Below are 19,648 nucleotides of genomic sequence, written 5' to 3' on the forward strand. Positions count from 1 at the left end.
ATGGGATCCATGGAATGGTGATGTTTTTCACTTCATCTGTCTCTGTCACTCTCCTTCTTCCCCTTCTTCCCAACCCCCAATCCCCCCCCCCCGCCACCCCCCCGCTTCTTTTTCTTTTCCTTTCTCTCTCTCTTCCTCCTATTTACTGTTACATAAAATCCAGACTATTGATTTTGGCATATGGTCTCATTTGCCCCTCAATTCACAGGCCTCTCTCTAATAATTGTAATAACCAGATGATAACAACCCATTGAAACTTGATGAAACTTGAACAGACCTCATTCACCTTTCAGCAGTTTAAGCAACCACTATATGGGAAAAAAAGTATAGACCAGTACATTTAGAAAATATTGCATTCCTTCAGTGCAAAAATAAAGCACAATCAGTAGAGCATATATTGTTCATCCACTCAGCTGTGCATTGTGGTGGTGTTCACAGGGGTCTTAGGATAAGGGAAGAGATGAGGATCTGACTCTTGATTTATTATTTTATGATATATATTCTATTAAAATTATACTAAAAGAATAGAAGAAAGGATTTCATCAGAAGGCTAGCTAAGAATAGCAAAAGAAAGAATGAATAACAAAAGCTTGTGTCTCAGGCAGAGAGTCCAAGCCAGCTGACTGTGAGTGGCCATTAATTAGAAACAACTCTAGGAGACCAATCACAGATGCACCTGTTGCATTCCACAGCAGCAGATAACCATTGTTTACATTTGGTTCCTGAGGTCTCTCAGCTTCTCAGGAGAAAAAACCCAAAGGATTTTTCATAAAGCATGTCAGTGACAGTGCAGACCACTGAACTGCTGCACCAGAAGACGGGCATTATCCCATTATCCTGTATTTCCCTTTGGCATTCTCTCTCAGAGTGCAGATGAGACAAAACCAAAAAGTTCAACTTGAGTCAATCTTTACCTGCAAAGGAAATTCAGGAACTTTCTACAGAGGCCAATGCTCTGCACGCTGATGAACTCCTTGCAGAGGCCAATGCTCTGCACGCTCAGGAACTTTGCAGAGGCCAATGCTCCGCGAACAATTCCCCTGGCGAATGGCCCAGTGAAGCCGCCTGCAGGAGCCCAGGCTGCGCACAAGCAGCCAGGGCCGCGTTCTCAGGCAACTGAGGCCGCGCCGCTGTCACAGACGCTGCCGCCGCCTTCGTGGTTTCCAGGCAGCCGCGGAACCCGGCAGCCGCCGCCCTTTCCCGGATCCTGCCCCTCCCGGCCCCGCACGCCCCCCAAGATGCTGCCGGGGCTCGGGGGCTTCGTCTGCCTGGGCTGGGGCTCGGCCTCCCCTGCGGGACAAGGTGAGGGGGGGTCCCCGGGGGTCGTGTCCCCCCGGGAGCGTGGGTGAGTCCCCCATGTCCCCCCCAAGCCGGGGTCACCCCCTTTTCTCTGCCCAGACCTCCTGAGCCAGCTCCTGCTGCCCCCTGGGAGGGGCTTTGGGGAGCCCCCCGGGGACCCCCTTGAATGCCCATTCCTGGCCACTGGGACCCTTCGCATCTCCTTCCCCAGCTGCAGGACCCCTTGCACCCCCTTATCCTGCCACGACACCCCCTGCACCCCCTTTCCCGGGTATCCGCCTCTCCCGGCCCCTGGATCCCCCGTTTCCATGAGCCCGGGGACCCCCGGACCCCATTCCCGGCCAGCCCGGGGCACCTCAGCCCCAGGCCTTCCTCTGCCCGGCGAGCGGTGACGTCACTGCAGACTCGGGCCGCCATTGGCAAAGAGCAGCAAAGAGCGGCGCCAATGGCGAGGCCGGAGGCGGCTCAGGGGCCGTGAAGAGCCTTGAGCTGTGAGGGGCCATGAGGGGCCATGAAGGGCCGTGAGGTGTCACTCTTGCGCCCAGAATGACACAGGAACAGGCAGGAGGCAGTATTGCAGAAAGACTAAAAGAAGGTTTAATTCAAGAGAACCGTGCGGTTTTTATAGAGCGATACGATATATTCTGTTTGATTGGCTCGTTAAAAAACACATTCTTTATACACCGTCCTTGAGAAGAAGAGAAAGAGGAAGTAGAAGAACACCACCTGCAGATTGTTTATACTGAAGTTCTCACATTCTTACAACTTGCTAATAATTCTCACCAGCTGCTGTGAGAAACACTTGCTGTTTCTCTCTGTGCCATGGCATCCACAGTGAGGGGCTGTGAGGGGTCTTGGGCAACTGTGAGGGAGCCATGAGGGGCCTGTGAGGGACCATGGGGAACTGTGTGGTGTTATCTTTTTATACTAAAAACTACGTGTACACTATTTACCATAACTTCTCAATACTTATCACCTATGTTAGACAGTGAGTTTTTACTCTAATCTAAAAATGCCAACATCACTTAAAAGATGGGGGAAGGAAGGAAGGAAGGAAGGAAGGAAGGAAGGAAGGAAGGAAGGAAGGAAGGAAGGAAGGAAGGAAGGAAGGAAGGAAGGAAGGAAGGAAGGAAGGAAGGAAGGAAGGAAGGAAGGAAGGAAGGAAGGAAGGAAGGAAGATAAATGAATTCACTGGATTCAAGGATCATACAATTATAAATTTATTATTATTATTATGCAAGCAAGAATAAGCAAAGTTCAGCGCTGGGCAGCCGGGAGTCTCCGCTCCTCTAGGCTCGCACCGTTCCTATCCCCAAAGTTCACCTTTTATTGCCTTTTTCTCCCAGGTCCAGGGATGACGTGGTCTGTCTTTTGCATTTGCTCGTTCAGTTGCTAGGGGGTCTTTTTCTGCCTTCTGGTGGTTGTGGGATGAAGGCTCCAAGTCTTCCTCTTTTAACCGCTGAGTGAACTTTTCCTTCTAAGGCATACCTATACAGTGGAATTTTCAGAACACTATACGATTCCTGCAAGCCTAAGCAATTCTTGTGAGTTTAGGGATTGTTATTACAGCTCTCCTCTGTGACCTCTTAGGTGAACTTTTCTTTACCATGGAATTCCCAAAGCAGTATAGGATTCCTGCAAGCCAAGCAACCATATGTGTACCATATGTGGCTATACATTTAAAATCAAGTGGTTTTAGCTATTTAGTTATTGCTTTGATATTGTATAATTTTTTAGCTATTGATTAAATTAATGAACAAACGTATTGCTACTTATTACAATCCCCCATTTTTTTTTACCCATTTTCTTCATTAAATCTTTTTAGTTCCTTCCTAGCAAGCGTTAACTCAGTTTCCTCCTCAGTTAAGCGATGTGCACTAATTATAGATGCTAATTTCCTTAGCTTTTTCATCATATTCCAATTCATAACGAATAGAACTGCTGACAAAATAAAACCACGCACAATCAGAATCAAAAGAACAACAATGGGATGGCATATACTGTTTAGGACACCTGTGGTAGTAGGAGACCACCCGAACAGGGTATCCCACCACCTCTGCTCACCATCTTGCTTTACCCTCTCTATAACCCGGTGTATTTTTCCTACGTCATGATGATCAGTCACTAGGGTTTTCTGTCCGCTTTCCTTGATTCTCTCAAGGATTTGGATCAGGTCTTGATGGAGCATCAGTTGTCTCACTAGAGTGAAGCTCATCCCAGTCGGGGTGGGCATTAGCTTGTGAAGCAGTGTGTAGTTGGATTGTAATAGGTGGTGAGAGGTGACTTTAGCTTCATAAGTGATTTCACACCCTGTAATCTTAGTGAAGTTACAAGCACAGAAGTTTGAGTGATTCTTTGTATCCACCACAATATCATCTACAAGCACAGAATCACAAATAGTTCTAAAACACGCACATCCATTGCCTATGTATATAAGAACTGTTTTAGAAGTCTCGTTAGGACGAATCTCAAAATGACAAATGTTTTGCTCCGTGTCTAAACAGATATCTTGAGCTATAATTCCATTGCTTTCACAGATGAACCCCAGTTGTTCTCGGATAATGCAAGATTCCAAATCAACAGTTTGCCATTTGTCATCAAACTGACGGGCCCATCCCCTATGTTCTATAGGATAGAGGACAGCTCTGTCATGGTTTATTCCTAATGCAATAACAGGAAAAACTAGATGTACAGAGGCATTGTGCATGGTCAAGACAAAAGCAGTAGCTGTATTTGAAATAGCATTCTAGGTAAATTCACCAGTTTCTACCAGGATTGGAATTCTCTTTCAAAATCGTTGGCATTGTCCCAGATTATTTTCTGAATTTCTGTGGGGAAAGTGCCTTCCTCGCCCTCTCTTATAATCGAGGCAGAAACTGACTGCATCCACAATTGTGCGTGGATACAGCTGAGGGCTAAGGAAACATTATTTTGTGCAGCACTGAGTGCATCAATCACCAATTTGTGATCGTTCACATTTACTCTTTCCCACTTTGGCAAAATGTTTGACAGCATCCACTGGTGTGTCCCCAAGGCTAACAGAGATGACTTCAGTGGTTGCTGTAATTTGGACAGATCTCTAGTCGTAGCAGCCAATTTGTTCATTACTACTTCCAAATCAATGCTATTCAGGATTCCTAATCCTGTACCTAGAATGGCGGTCACATCTCTAAGTTTCCTTGGTTTAAAAGAGCTGCGTTTCCGCAGACAAATGCTCCAGCCTTCAAAGGATGTTTGCAAAAACGGAGAACAAGCTGGCTGGATTTCTGAAACATTGGTCTGCATCAGCAGTTCGACCTGTTTGAGAGACCATGCTGGATTGAATAATATTTGTTGTTGACCAGTTTTCCTGATTATATAAGGTCCAATTTTGAAAATTTTTGGGGTGAGTATAACTGGTGGTACAGATGGAGTGATGATATTATGAGGTTCAGCAGTGGTAGAGTGCGTTTTAGTATCTATTATAAATTTAAAAGAAAGGCCCTGTGTATCTTTCAACCAGAGACAGACTACCTCTGCAGTGTGAGTTAATGTGAAGTTTTGCCAGCAGTCTCGTGTTATTGGGTATGCACAATCTGCTATTTGTTTATCCTCCTGACCCATGGAAACACTGATTGCAATCGCGTTAGTATAGTCAGACCCATTAACCATTCGACATCCAATATTAATTTGTTCTCCCACTACTCCTTGAAGCTGCCAGGTTTTCTGCTTCTTCCATTCGTGTCTAGCATACGGCAGACTGTCATGCAGTACTAATGTTAGTAAACTTAAACCTGTGGTATTCCCCATAGATCCGGTAGATTGCAAAAAGGCCTGAGACCAGTCAGGGGTCAGGGTCCCTTTATTTAGGGGGATCATGTTCTCTTTGTAAAGCTGATGAGGGTTTCCCCAGGCAGCCGGGAGGCTCAGGGTTATAATAATTAAGGTAGCTCGCCAAGCAGGGGCAGGGTCCTAGCAACAAATTCCTTTCTCCTTTTGTACTCATATCTCTTTTACCTGGGGCTTTCCTGTGCTCCGTTCCTGTTCCTGTGCTCCGTTGCTCTCCCCCACTACTCCTTACCTCTCTGCCTCGCCTGCCAGCCCGGGTGCGTCACTCTGCAGGGATCATTATCTTCTCGGCAGCAGGGGTAGTCTTCAGGGGTGCATTATTTGGGCTATCTCCTTAACTCCTGCCCCCACTCCTAAGGGCAGGCTGTCAGGCCTCCAGGCAAAGGGTCTCCTGTAAAGGATTTCTTTGATTTTATGACAGACTCTCTGCCGTCCCTAGCGAGCTTTACCGGGCCTGAGTCCCACACCTACTTAGGGTCCACCCTCTGCCTTTTTATTCCCTTTCTCCTGTCTTCCTAGAGTTACGTCGTTCTTCCCTACGTTCTCTACGTTTTTGTTGTTTATAGACTCGGGAATAGCGACGAATCGTGCTATTCCACTCGTCAGGCCTCACTTGCCACCCCAGAGGAACATGGATTCCCTTCTTACACAAGGTAGTTAATATGACTGTCTGGTTTTGGTGTGTGATCCTATGCAATTGGTGTTGGAATTCCCATGCCAGGGCCCAATCTCTTCTCTGTTCTAGATTTTCAACTAGTGACGCTGCTTCTCTGTCAGGGATCTCCCGCTCTCCAGGGATCCTTATAAATTCTCTTAAGGCCCTTAATGGATTTGCTCTTCTCCAATCCCAATCACAAGTAAGACACCATGTGCTCCCCACCAAATGTGACTGGAGAATCCACCATTTGTCTTTACAGCCCTGCAAAAGATTTTTACCCATGCCCGACAAGAAGATTCCCGACATTTAAGACACTCGGTGTAATTTAATAATTCTCGCCTCACTTCAGCCACTACTGAAAGAGCAAGCATCAGTTCATTCCAGGTTTTCCATGGCAGAGGGCACTTTAACTCCTGTTCCAGTTCCTGTAGGGGTTTTCTTACCGAGTCTCAATCGGTATAGTTCTCTGTCCCCTAATTCAGTCATTCACGTTCCCAGCTGGCGCAGGTCCCTGTGCCTTCCGAAGGGTTGGCCGTAGATCTCCAGGATGACTGGTCACCTCCCAAGGGGTGTCTGCAGGGATGGGTCCTTTCACTCGACTGGCATGTGTCCAGCCTTTTTCAGCAGTTGGGATGGCTGTTTCTGTGGTAAACAGGACAACATAGGGACCTTCCCATTGGGGTGGTAGGGATGTCTCTTTCCAAGTCTTAATTAGGACCCTATCTCTGGGTTTAAGCTTATGCATTATTATATCCAAAGGGGGTCTTTGTACCAATAGCCCTTTTCATCTTAATTCCTCCCTCCATTTCATTAACTGTTGTATGTAACCCTGAATTTGACTATCTTGGATGCAAGGATGGTTCCCCGGGAGTTCTAAGTCGTAAGGCATTCCATAAAGCATTTCAAAAGAAGAGATTCCCACATCCGTCCTAGGTTGGGTTCTAATGTTTAGCAATGCCATGGGTAAACATCTGACCCAAGACATTTTAGTTTCTACCATGAGCGTGGTGAGTTGCTTCTTGATTTCTCCACTTGCCCTTTCCACCCTCCCTGAGCTTTGAAGGTTCCAAGGGGTGTGATATTGCCATTTAGTGCCTAAGGCCCTGGTTACCTCTCAGTACTTTGTTTGCAAAATGGGGACCTCTATCAGAGTCTAATATTTCTACTAGTCCATACCTAGGGATTATTTCTTCCAGCAGGGTTTTAATCACCACATTTGCAGTAGCCCATGATGTAGGATATGCTTCTACAAAGTGGGTTAGATGATCTACCAGTACCAAGAAGTACTTGTATCTCCCTACTTTCAGTAGCTCGGTGAAATCTATTTGTATATATGAAAAAGGTTGGTGTGCTAATTCCCTTCCTCCTGGAATCCTTTCTCGAGCCTGATGTCTGTTAACTCTTTGGCATGTTATACATCCCCTAACTACTTGTTTTGCTATATGGTAAATTCCTATACACATGTACTTAATAGTAAACTGATCTACTAAGGCTTGGGTTCCCCAATGAGTCTGCTCATGCAGCTGCTGCACTATTCTTCGGGCCATAGATTTTGGCAGTACCTCCCTATCGTCTGGCAATTTTCGAATACCCCCATTCTCTTTTATTCCCATTTTGTCTAATTTCTCCTTTTCCTGGGCTGTAAAGCTCAGGACTCGAACTTTCTCATCATCTCGCGTTCTCCTTATCCCCTGATTCTGGAATTTTCTGAGAGCAGCTTCCTTTGCCTCTCTGTCTGCTGTGTTGTTTCCTCTGATCAAATGGGAGAGACCCTTTTGATGTCCTTTAACATGTACTATTGCTGTTTTCTTTGGGCCTCTTAAAGCTTGTAGACCTGAGTAATTAGTTCCTGATGTATTAATTCTCTTCCTCGGGAGTTTATTAACCCTCTTTCTTCCCAAATTTTCCCAAAGGTATGTACCACTCCAAAGGCGTATTTTGAGTCTGTGTAGATGGTCCCAACCTTAGCTTCCAAGAATTTTAGAGCCCGCAATACTGCATACAGCTCACAGGCCTGGGCTGACCAACTAGGACTCAAAGGTCCAGAGTCTATTATTTCCAAATTTTCACCTCCTACAATCGCATATCCAGAGATTCGCTTTCCCTCAACAACTCTAGAGGACCCATCCACAAATAACTTTTCTCCCTCTTCCAGTTCTTCCTCTTTGAGGTCCAGCCTAATTTTTGTTTGTTTATCTATGCTATGTAGGCAGTCATGAGTTAAATCCTCCTGTGGATCTCCAAACAAGAATTCAGCGGGGTTTTGCAGAGAGGTGGTTTCAAGTATCAACCGAGGGGATGAGAGTGAAATGCCCTCGTATTTCAAAAGTCTTGAGTCTGTTATCCATTTTTCTGCCTTTTGTTTCAATACTGCCCGTATGTTATGGGGGGTAAAGACTTTCAGTTCTCCTCCATAGGTAATTTTGAGAGCTTCTTCCACTAAGAGGGCTGTTGCCACTATAATCTGCAAACATGTTGGCCATCCTCTACTAACGGGGTCTAGTATTTTAGAAATAAATGCTACTGGTTTTCGACTGCCGGCCCAGTCCTGAGCCAGTACCCCAAATGCTACTCCTGCCTCAGTGTTAACAAACAAATAAAAGGGTCTCCTAACATCCGGGAGACTTAGCACCGGGGCATTAGCCAATTCCTCTTTTAATTGTTTTAATGATTCATCATCCTTCTCAGTCCATTTCATCAAACCTTCAGCAGTTAGTTTTTCATACAAAAATTTTACTTTACCACTAAAGTTTTCAATCCATTGTCTGCAGTATCCTACAAGACCCAATAGCTGCCTGATTTGTCTCGTATTTCTTGGGGGAGGAAGGGAGAGGATTCCCTTAACCCTCCCTGGGTCTAGTGTTTTAGTTCCTTTACTAAGTCGGTGTCCTAGGTTCTTCACTTCTTCTTCTACGAATTGCAATTTACTTTTGGACACCTTCAGCCCCTGGATGCTTAAAAAGAACAGAAGCTTAATGCTTTCTTCTCTAACTGATTCCTCACTTTTTCCAGCAATTAAAAGGTCATCTACATATTGAACAGTGGTTATTCCCTGGTTCGGGGTATAGGATTTCATTATTTGCTCTAGTGCCTGCCCAAACAAATTCGGGGATTCTGTGAATCCCTGTGGGAGCACTGTCCACCTTAGTTGTTGCTTTCGGTGGGTATCAGGATCTTCCCATTCAAATGCAAAATAATCTCTACATTCTTCTTTCAAGGGGCATGCCCAAAAGGCGTCTTTCAAATCTATAACACTATACCAGTGATCATCTGGTTTCAATTGACTGAGCAATGTGTGGGGGTTTGCTACTACAGGGAACCAGGCAATTTTCTCTTATTTATTTCCCTTAGATCCTGTACTAATCGGTATTTTCCGTCTGGTTTCTTTACAGGTAAGATGGGGGTGTTGAAGGGAGACATGCAAGGTTCCAAGAGCCCTTGTTGTATTAACCGTTCTACCTCTGGTTTTAGCCCCCTTCGCCCCTCATCTGACATGGGATATTGTTTTATCCTTACTGGGATTTCTGGGCTTTGAATGTTGACTGTGAAGGGCTCTATAGTCAATCTTCCTGCTGTATCAGGGGTATACCAGACTTCTGGGTTGATTTTCTCTTTGTCAGTGACCCGTAAGGGGCACAACCTGACTTTCAGCTGTTTTTCTTCAATAGTTATGTTTATCCCTAATTCCACCATTAAATCTCTTCCTAATAAATTGTAATCAGCTTCAGGGACCAGTAGCAGTGATCCTACCCCTATTTTCTTCTCTGATTCTATTAAAACATCTTTAATTACAGGAACCTTGAAGGGTTCTCCTTTTGCCCCAATAACCTGTAGTGTGGAAGGTGAAATCTTACATCCCAGGGGCAAAGATTGAACTGTTGATCTCTCAGCCCCTGTATCTACAAGGAAGGATATGGGGGTTTGTTGGGGACCCACCTTAAGTTTTACCAAGGGCTCCGATGACATTTGCGTCCCCAATAGACAGAGCCCTTGACCCCCCTAATCCTCTTTGAACATTTTCTCATCCCTAAGCCTCTTTCGGCATTCCCTCTTCATGTGTCCTTTTCCACCACAATAGTAGCACACGGTTCCTTCTCTCCCTCCAGTTGGGGGTCCTCCTAAATCCCGGGGACTTCTCCTCATGCCACTTCTTTCTCGTGCTGGAAGGTTGTTTCGTTGTCCCTCCCTGACTGCCGCCACCATCATCCAAACTTGTCTTTTGTGTGCCTCATCCTCCCGTCTAACATATACCTTCTGAGCCTCCCTGAGCAATTCATCAAGTCCTCTGTCCTGCCAATCCTCTAACTTTTCTAATTTCTTTCGAACATCCTCCCACGATTTGGCTACAAAACTGTGTTTTAAGGAGTGCTTGCCCCATTGGCGTCTCTGGGTCCACCCCTGAGTAGAACTGAAAACTCTTCCTTAATCTTTCCAACCATTCAGTGGGGGTCTCATCTTTTCCATGGCACTCTTTGAATGCCTTGCTTATATTTTGTCCCCAGAGCACAGCCACTCGTATGCCGTGTGTTATGATGGTTCCTAAGTCCTGCATATGACCACGATGGTTGGGGTCCTGCTTGTTCCAGTTGGGGTTTTGCAAGGGCCATTTCACATCAGCCGCGGAACCTTGAACATGTTGGGTGTCCCAAATCCTCATTCCTGCCCTTCTAATCATCCCTCTCTCCTCTGTTGTAAATAGGATGCCTAGAATGGATTGCATCTCTACCCAAGTATATCTGTTTGGCCCTAGGAACTGATCCACTCTTTCTGCTACTCCTATGGGGTCTCCTAATAATTTTCCCATCTCTTTCTTAAACTCACGGACATCTCCTGAGTTCAAGGGGACAGTGACAAACCCCATCCCAGCTTGAGGTCCTCCTAATGCTATTTCTCTGAGAGGGAACAACCCACTGCTCTCTCCTTCCTCAATTACTGTCCTCATCTGACTCCGAGTACGCCTCCTGCAATCCGGGGAGTCCATGACCTGCTGTCTATTAGGGGCCGATGCCGGGAATGCGTTTAGGGGGGGTTCAGGGGGATCTGGTGGTATATACGGGGGAGGATAAATAGGAACATATTCCTCCGGTCGAGACTTTTTCTTTTTGTCTTCCTCCCCTTGACTTCCCTTAAGGGGGAACAGCCTAGCTGTTTGCTCATTACTTTCTACCAACCATAATTTAGCATATGCACTCTCCTCCGGGTTCACTGGCTCTTTAGAATTCATATAAATGTTCAGGGCTTGACAGACCCAATCCTCAAAGGATCTGAAAATGGGCCAGTATATACTTCCTGAATCCAGATTCTTACCTCCCCACACTACCATGCAATAATTTATCATTTTTGCCTTATCCTTCCCCTTTCTGGAAGGAAAGTCATCCCAATACTTGATCATTAATCCTAACGGACTTTCCTTAGGTATTGGGGGTAACTGGGGACCCTCCTCCATGGGATCAGAAGGCTTGCTCTTCTTCTGCCCCATCTTCCAAGGCACCTCCACACACACAGACACACACAAACCCCTCAGTCATGGCTCGCTCCCTCAAGGGCTACGAGAAGCGCACTACTAGAGGGTCCCTCTCACGTCGTCCGCAGGTGGACGTCTCATTCACCGTGCCCTGGGATCCCAACCCCAACCGAGCGGCTCACCTCGTATACTCACACGTCCTATGTCGTCGCTCGGATCTTCGTGCACAAAGTTTACAGGGTTACCGGTGTTTTCCTTGCTTCTTCTCGAATTTAGGTTCGTCAGTCCAAATGAGGGGTCGGGTGAGAAGGCCAGGGCCACCAGGTGGTGGGGCGCCCCCCCAGGATTCTCGAACCAACCCCGTTTTCTGGATCCGAGTCATGGCAACAAATTGTGATAAATGAGTCCACTGGATTTAAGGATCATATAATTATTTTTATTATTATGCAAGCGAGAATAAGCAAAGTTCAGCGCTGGATGGCCGGGAGTCTCCGCTCCTCTAGGCTCGCACTGTTCCTATCCCCAAGGTTCGCCTTTTATTGCCTTCTTCTCCTGGGTTCAGGGATGACATGGTCTGTCTTTTGCGCTTGCTCGTTCAGTTGCTAGGGGGTCTTTTTCTGCCTTCTGGTGGTTGTGGGATGAAGGCTCCGAGTCTTCTTCTTTAACCGCTGAGTGAACTTTCCCTTCTAAGGCATACCTATACAGTGGAATTTTCAGAACACTATACGATTCCTGCAAGCCTAAGCAATTCTTGCGATTTTAAGGATTGTTGTTACAGCCTTCCTCTGTGACCACTGGATGAACTTTCCCTTATAAGGTATATCTTTACCATGGAATTCCCAAAGCACTATACGATTCCTGCAAGCCAAGCAAACGTGTGCCTGCACATTTAAGAATCAAGAGGTATTAGCTATTTAGTTATTGCTTTTATATTGTATAATTATTTAGCTATTGATTTAATTAATGAACAAACGTATTGCTACCTATTACATCCAATTTGTGTTGAATTTGGGCTGGGTTGGGAATTGTTGTTTTGGGGTGAGTTGATGGGTGTTTGTTGTGGGTCCTGGGGAGGGGAGGTCCAGGGTTTGGTGGGGGTGATAGTCAAAGGGGGGCAGGAGGTGATTGGACAGGGGACTTGACCAATCATTCGATGCCCTGAGAAAATGATTGGTCCAGAATGAATATCGATAAGGACCAATGAGAACACCGGAAAATGACCAATCAACGTGCGGATCCAAACTCCACCAATCCTGGACCTGAGAGGGGTTATAAAATGAGGGTTTCGATTGGGTTGGGGTTCTTCTCCTTCTGGGGGATGTAGTATATGGGGGAGAACCCAGCGTGTTTGGGACACATCATTATCTTTGGGTTGTTGTGTGGGAGTTTGGGCTTATCTCAAACTCCCTGTCCTCTGTAGTTTGTTTTGAGAAACGAGAGCCTGTTTCCTTCTCAAAATCTGGCCTCGTTCAAATTCATAACAGCATGGTTTTTCACCAGCAGTGAGTGGGTTCTTCCTTGTCATGGTTGGGCCTTGCCAGGGTTTCCACAGCCCTCTTCTAACACCAGTGGCTTCTTTTCCAAGCCTAAGTCAACACAAGTCCCAGGTGCTGGCGAGAGGGCAGTGGTCACCCCGTGTGCCACTGATGCAGCCCCCACACACCCAGGGATGCTGGGGCCAGGCTCTGGGAAAAGCAGCATCCCCCTGCTGAACTCCATCTGTATTCCATAGGAACACTGTCCTACAGCCCCCCGGAATGGACCCACTTTGGCTGGTACCATGGCGAGGCAGCAACGATCTGGTCCCTGGGCATCCTGCTGCACCAGATGGTCTGCGGGGAGCACCCTTTCAGGAGGGGCCAGAACATCAGCTGGGGCCAGCTCCCGCTGCCACAAGGGCTCTCTCAAGGTGGATCCTCTTCTCTGGGCACAGGAGGGAATCCCAGTGCTGGGAGCCAGCAGCGGGCTCGTGAGCATCCCGCTCTGGCAGCTGCTGAGGAGGTGGCACGTGTCCTGCTCTCCTGCTCTCCTCGAAAACAGGGAATTGATGGGAAAGTTTAGGCCCAGCTCTGAGCACATCCAGCAAGGCCTGGGCATGGCAATAGTGGGGCAAATCCAACAGGACCCTTCTCCAGCTGCCCGGTGGTTTCTGGTTTCTCTCCCCAGAGTGCCAAGATCTGATCAGGCAGTGTTTATCCATGCTGGACTTGGAAAGGCCCTCATTAGAAGAGCTGTTCTGTCATCCTTGGATGCAGGATATTCCTCTGCCGTAGAAGAAGGGAGAGAGCCACAGGCACACTTTCATGCAGGGCCCTGGTAAGTTACAGCTCCACACATGCCTTGGCAATGAGTAGCAAAGGAACCCAAACTTTTTTGTCCTGCCTATGTCACTGCCCAGGGCTCATCAGACGGGAACATGCAGCCCTTGTGCTGGAGCTGAGCTGCTCTGCCCATCACTGGTGACTGCCCTCTGAGCTGGTTTTGCTTGTCCTGGTTACCTGACAGCTGGGGCCCTGGGAAGACCCTGAGAGCCTGGTGTCCCCCCAGGGAAGGAGAAGGAGCCCCTGGAGAAGCTGTACCGGGTGGGAATGCTGCTGCTGGAGAAAGGGAGGATGACATCAAGGATGACAAGCTCTTCCTGGACCTGGCTACTGGCCAGCTGAAGATGCTGGACTTTGATTGGGGCACCTTCTTCAAAGCCAGGCTCCACAGGGAATTTGCAGATGAGTCCACACACAGGGCGATGCTCCCAGATTTGGGCATTGCACAGCCTGGCCGGGAAGCAAAGGTTCCCCCTTTGCTGGGGCAGATGCAGCTGATCCTTTAGTCGCTGCCCAGCTGCTTTAGGCAGGGCTGGGGCATGGGCTGGGGTGGGTACAAATGGGAGTGGGCTCCTGGCCCTGCCAACAGCCCCCAGCAGCCACCGTGGCCTGGGCTGGGGCTGGGGCTGGGGCAGCCAGCCCGACACAAACAAAGCCCCATGGTGGGAGCAGAGGTGGGACTCCAGAAGCTGTGCAGGGACTGCTTTTCTCTGCAGGCAAGGAAGGGCTGGGCTGCTGCACTGCCCTTGTTATCTTTGGGATCACCATGATTTTGGGGGGCAGTGCAGGGGGGAAGGGAGAAAGCCTGGGCCTCCCTCACCCGTGGGTGGGTTTTTCCCTGGCATGCAGGGGTTGGGCCTTCCTCAAGGCCCTGATAGAGATAAGATTTTTGACCTTGTTTCCCCCTTTTGTCTGTAATCTATTTTCAATAATTTTTGTTTGTTTTTCCAGAGGAAGTGTTCTAGGTGGTCCAGTGTGTATGGGGAAGTGCTTGGGGGCAGCTGTGGTGTGGATGGGCGGTGGCCTTGGAGAAGGCTGAGGCCATGGTTTGGGAGCAGCTTTTCTTGCAGCCGTGGCTGGCGTGAGGTGGGTCCCTGTGTGCTTGGCAGGGTGGGATCAGAGCTTTTGGGAGATGGCAGCGAGCACAGGAGCATCCTGCTCTGGGCAGCTGCTGAGGGCTGGATGTGCCGTGGCTGGCTGCAGGCTGGGCACATGTCCTGCCCTCCTGCTCTGCTGCCAAAGGCAGCAGGGATGGGCAGCTCTGGGCACAGCTCTGGGCACAGCCAGCATGGCCCGGGCACCGCAGGCCTTGGCACAAGGGCACAGGAGCCCTCAGCTGACGGGCACTTTCTGCTTTCTCTCCTTGCAGCCGGGCTCTGCAGCTGCTGAGGCTGCTCTGGGCTCTGCCAGGGCTCTGCTGGAGCTCAGCACCGGGCTGGAATCAGCCAAAGAAGAAATGGTGTGACCTGCAGCACAGACTTGCTTGAGCATTTTGGCAGCACAGCCCAAGTTTGCAGAGTGTATACTTCCAAGGGAAAACATGACACGCCCCAAAAACTAAACTTGTTCAGTAACTTCTGAAATGAAATCAATCTGGGATGACCCCAAATGACATTTTTCAGCTTGCTCAAGCTGTAGCTCAGCCCTTCTCTGAACAGTTCTCTCCCCCACCTGCCTTTTACTTCCCAACTGCTCCCTCTTTTCCCCCAGTGAGTTCCCAGCCCATTGCAGTCTCCATCACCCTGTTGCCTTCCTTGGTGCCCCTCACCATGAGGAAGGCAGAGCCCCAGGCTTAGGGACTCATCTTGTGACTGGCTGAGGAGCAGCAATGTCTCAGAGGTCCAGTGGGATTTTAGTGTCATTCAGAGCCACTCTCCAGCCCTCAGCTCTCCTCACTGCTGAGCTCTCTCTCCTTTTTCCTTGTCCTTGCAGCAGGATGAGCTCTGTGAATCCCCTTGAGCCTCCCCACTCTTCCCAGCCCACGCACCCACCTCAGTTAGGCTGAAGCTGAAGCTTCTCTGTCTCCTGTGGCACACCAGCCCAGTGCCCTGGGCGGGGAACCCCAGCCCCAGAGCACAGCACACAACAGTGCAGTCGGGGCTGCAGCAGCTGCCCTGCAGCCCTGGCTTGGCTGTTTGTGGCAAGGGAATGCTCCCTGTGTCCAGCTGTCCCTGCAGGATGGCCCCAGGGCAGAGCCCAGCCGGGCTCGCACTGCAGCCCCTGGAGCTTGGGGCAGACAGTGCTCCCAGAGCTGGGGTTCCTGGGGAGCACCCGGAGCTGTGCCTTGCACTCTGTTGCCGTGTGTCACAGTGCAGGCTGGCTCGGGCTGTGTGAATGTACCAGCCCTGGTTTGACTGCCAGGGCCTCGCCCAGTCACATCTCTCCCAGGGCTGGAGCATTTCACTGGCCAGATTCTGACAGGGCATAGAGATCAGAGCAATGAAATTATCCAGACAGGGTTTGTCAAAGGCCCTTTAGAAGGAAGGGCTTGAGAATAAACGCTCTCTGTTTGCCACATGAACATCGAGGTGAGTGCTCTCTCTGTCTCCAAGCCACTCCCCTTCCAGCCAACGTTACAGCCACCCACACCCTCACATCCCCCTCGTGGCTTCTCACTGCCGTGTCCTGTCAGGGCTTCCCAGCCCCTCATCCCTTCATGGCCCCAGCCCCTCAGGCCCTGCCCCAGCCTGGCCAAGCTGCCCGGCAGCAGCGCCACAGCCCCACAGCAGCTCCAGAGCAGCCCCATCCAGAGGCACCCGGGAGCCCTCAGCAAGGCAGGCAGCAGCACACGGGCAGGAGGACACAGAGGGCGCTTCCTGCCTGGCACAGGGCTTGTGGCCATCTCCAGGCACCGCTCTGGCAGGGATCCCCGCAGCTCTGGGCCCTGGCCAGCTGCTCTGTCACCAGCACAAAGGCTTCAGCAGAACCACCAAAGGCCAAGGGGCTTCTGGCCATTTTCCCTGCAACACTGCACGCCTGGGCAGCTGGCCGAGCCCAGGCACCCTTGCCCCCCTCTTCCCCTATGCCCTGCTGAGCCTGGGTAGCAAAAGAAAGCTCCTGGGAGTCTGGGTATTATAACACACTCTATATTCATATACTAAAGAAAAAACAAAGAGAAGAAAAGAACAATCTTAGAGAAATGGAAAATTCCCCCTGGCTCAGGTGGCCCCAGCAGACAGAGCCTCTGGGATCAGCTCTCTGCAGAGCTGCAGCAGCACAGCCAGCCGAGCCTGGAGAGACGAGGCCGAGTCCTCCATGCCCTGCGGAGCTGATCTTGCAGCCTCTGGAAGATGGAATATGGCTCACTCTGCAGTGCCTGGATGTGACTGTGGTCACAAGGGTTTTCAGGATGAAGAAGAGACGAGAATGTTGACTCCATGATCAGAAGGCTTGATTTATTATTTTATGATATATGTTACATTAGACTATACTAAAAGGCAATAGAAAGGAAAGGTTTCTTCAGCAGCTAGCTAAGCTAAGAATAGAAAAGGAATGAATAACAAAGATCTGTGTCTCAGACAGAGCAAGAGCCAGCTCTGCCATGAGTGGTCAAGAAATCCAAACACCCACAGGAGACCAATCACCTGTTGCATTCCACAGCAGCAGATAACCATTGTTTACTTTGGTTGCTGAAAACTGCAGCTTCTCATAAGGAAAAATCCTAAGAAAGGATTTTTCATGAAAGATGTCTGCGACATGTCACCTTTTTTTATTTAATTAAATTAAAAGGAAAAAGCGTTTGTAATTTTCTCTGCTGTACTCATGCTGAAGAAAAAGACAAACACTTGACAGGTTATCTGTTGCCAATCAAACTCCACTCAAGTGCTCCTGTGGAATGCACTGGGAATTTCTTCACCTGTAGAACATAAAATTCTATCATATTACTAAAACAATTCTATAATATAAGAAAATGCAAAAACAATGCAAAGAAAATTCAAGTCCAAGCAGCTGAGTTTCAGGAAAAGTCCATGGCTTGAAGATGTTCCTCTTTGCCATATCTGAAAGTTTCTTTTGGTCCTGAAACAGGCTTGCTACAGAAAAAGTCCATCAATAGTTATCAAAAGTCCATTGACAGTCTTCAAAGAATTTTGAGAAAATTTCTGAAATGTCTTGCCACAGCCCTTTATTGAATAACTTGGGCTGAAGCCAATCCCTGGCTCCTCAATGCCTCTGCTCAATGCCTCTGAGCTGCTGCCAGCTCTTTCACCCTTTTTTATTCAATTAATTTTTTTTTTTGTTTTTGTTTTTGTTTTTTTTTTGTTTTGTTTTGTTTTGTCAGAAAGAGCAGCAGCAGCAGCAGAGGAGCCAGAGAGAGGCCCTTGGGGGCCCTGGCCCATGTGGAAGGATCAGGAACCCCAGACCTGGCCCACTGAAAGGTGGCCTAGGACCAGAAGGGGGAAGCAAAGCCCCCAAACCCAACAGGAGGCCAGGAGGTGGCCCTGGCCCAAGCAACCAAGCCAGACAGCCCGGGCCCAGCCCCCGAGGCAGGCTCTGCATTGGCACAGACCCGCACCCTGCTGCCAGTACAATGGCAGAAGGGGTGACCAAATGCTTCCTTTCCCCAAAATCACTGAGGCATGCTGGCAATGGGAAGACAGAAGCTGTCCCGAGAAACTTCGTCTCGGGTCTGGGGATGTCCTTTCCCCACAGCAGACAAGCGATGCTCGCTTCCTGCTGTGCCCTCTGCCTCTGCAATGCAAATGCACCAGGTGTTCCTCCCATCTGTCTCCCGGCACCACCTCCACCCCCTCTGGGCTGGGGACCAGGGGCAGAACTTTCGGGACCCACCTCCCCCTCGCCGCTGGGGCGCGCAAGGGGCGGCAGAGAGATTCGCATCCCCCAGGGGGAAAACCCGGACCAAACACCCCCCAACCAGCCAAAAATGCTGATCTTGAAACCAGGCAGCCGGGCTGCGCCCACAGCCAGCTGTCGGGCCATGCCTCCTCCACGGAAGGACAGGCTGACGCCCTCTTCCCCTGTCCCAGCTCCCCCCATAGGGGCAGCCCCAGGATAACCCGAAAAACTCGGGGAGGAAGTCACGCTGGATGCAGGAGGTGCCGCTGCAGCTGCCGCCGGCTCCAGGGAAGCCTCTGACGCAGACACGGAGGACGGAGTCCCCGCAGGCGGCAGAACTGCCGGGGCGGGCAGCAGGGCCGCCTGGGGAGGCGGCGGGGGCAGCGGGGGCGGCACGGGGTCGGCAGCATCTTCTGCTCCGGACATCGGCCGCGGAACCACAGTCGCAGAAGGCAGCGGGATGGCCGGGGGGAGCGGTGGATCGCTGTTGCCCAGCAATATCGGCGCAGCTGCGGGAAGCGGTGTCTCTGAGGCCTCAGATGCAGGCAGGGAAGCCGGCGGAACCGCGGCCAGAGCGCCCACAGGCTCTGCCGGAGGGACGGCCACGGGAGGGGCCGCGCAGGGAACCGCCCGCACCTGCGGGGCGGGTTGAGGCGGTGCTCGCGGCGCTGGCCGGGGCGGTGCTCGCGGCACCGGCCGGGGCGGCACCGCCTACTCCCATCCCCACTGAGAGCAACGGGAGGGGGGAAAAAATGGCTCCGTCTGAGCATGCTCCGAAGACGCAGTAAAATAAACTTCAGCTTCGGGTGAAACTTCCCCCCCCCGCTGTGGTTCAGGGGGCTGGAAAGCAGCAGAGCGTCCCCCTCCAAAGGGTCTTCCCCTGGAACTGGGGGGAACGGGGCTTTCCCCTTGCAGTTAGCAATCCAGGGAAAAACAGCTGCTCTCCGTTTCAAGACTAGAAAGAGCAACAAAAAGGTTGGATAAATCAAGGGGCATCCGAACCCACGGTCCAAAAAGAATTGGAAAATGGAGCCCATACACTCCCAGACGAACATATCGAGGGCATATAGCACATTCGTAAAAAACCCAAAGAGCTTTGCCCATCGAAAAAACTCAGAGATCTGTCTCCAACAGGAGAATTCCGTCCTCTTCACCCCATTTTTGCCAGAGGGCAATAAGTTTCTCCTCTGAAGGGGAGAATGGAACCTCATCCTCTAGGGGAGAAGTCCTCCAGATGAGCAGCCACAAACTGCAAATGGCCTCATCTTCAGGAGGGGAAAAACC

This window comes from Agelaius phoeniceus, chromosome 7 (genome assembly GCF_051311805.1).
Source record: "Agelaius phoeniceus isolate bAgePho1 chromosome 7, bAgePho1.hap1, whole genome shotgun sequence".
Classification (NCBI taxonomy): domain Eukaryota; kingdom Metazoa; phylum Chordata; class Aves; order Passeriformes; family Icteridae; genus Agelaius; species Agelaius phoeniceus.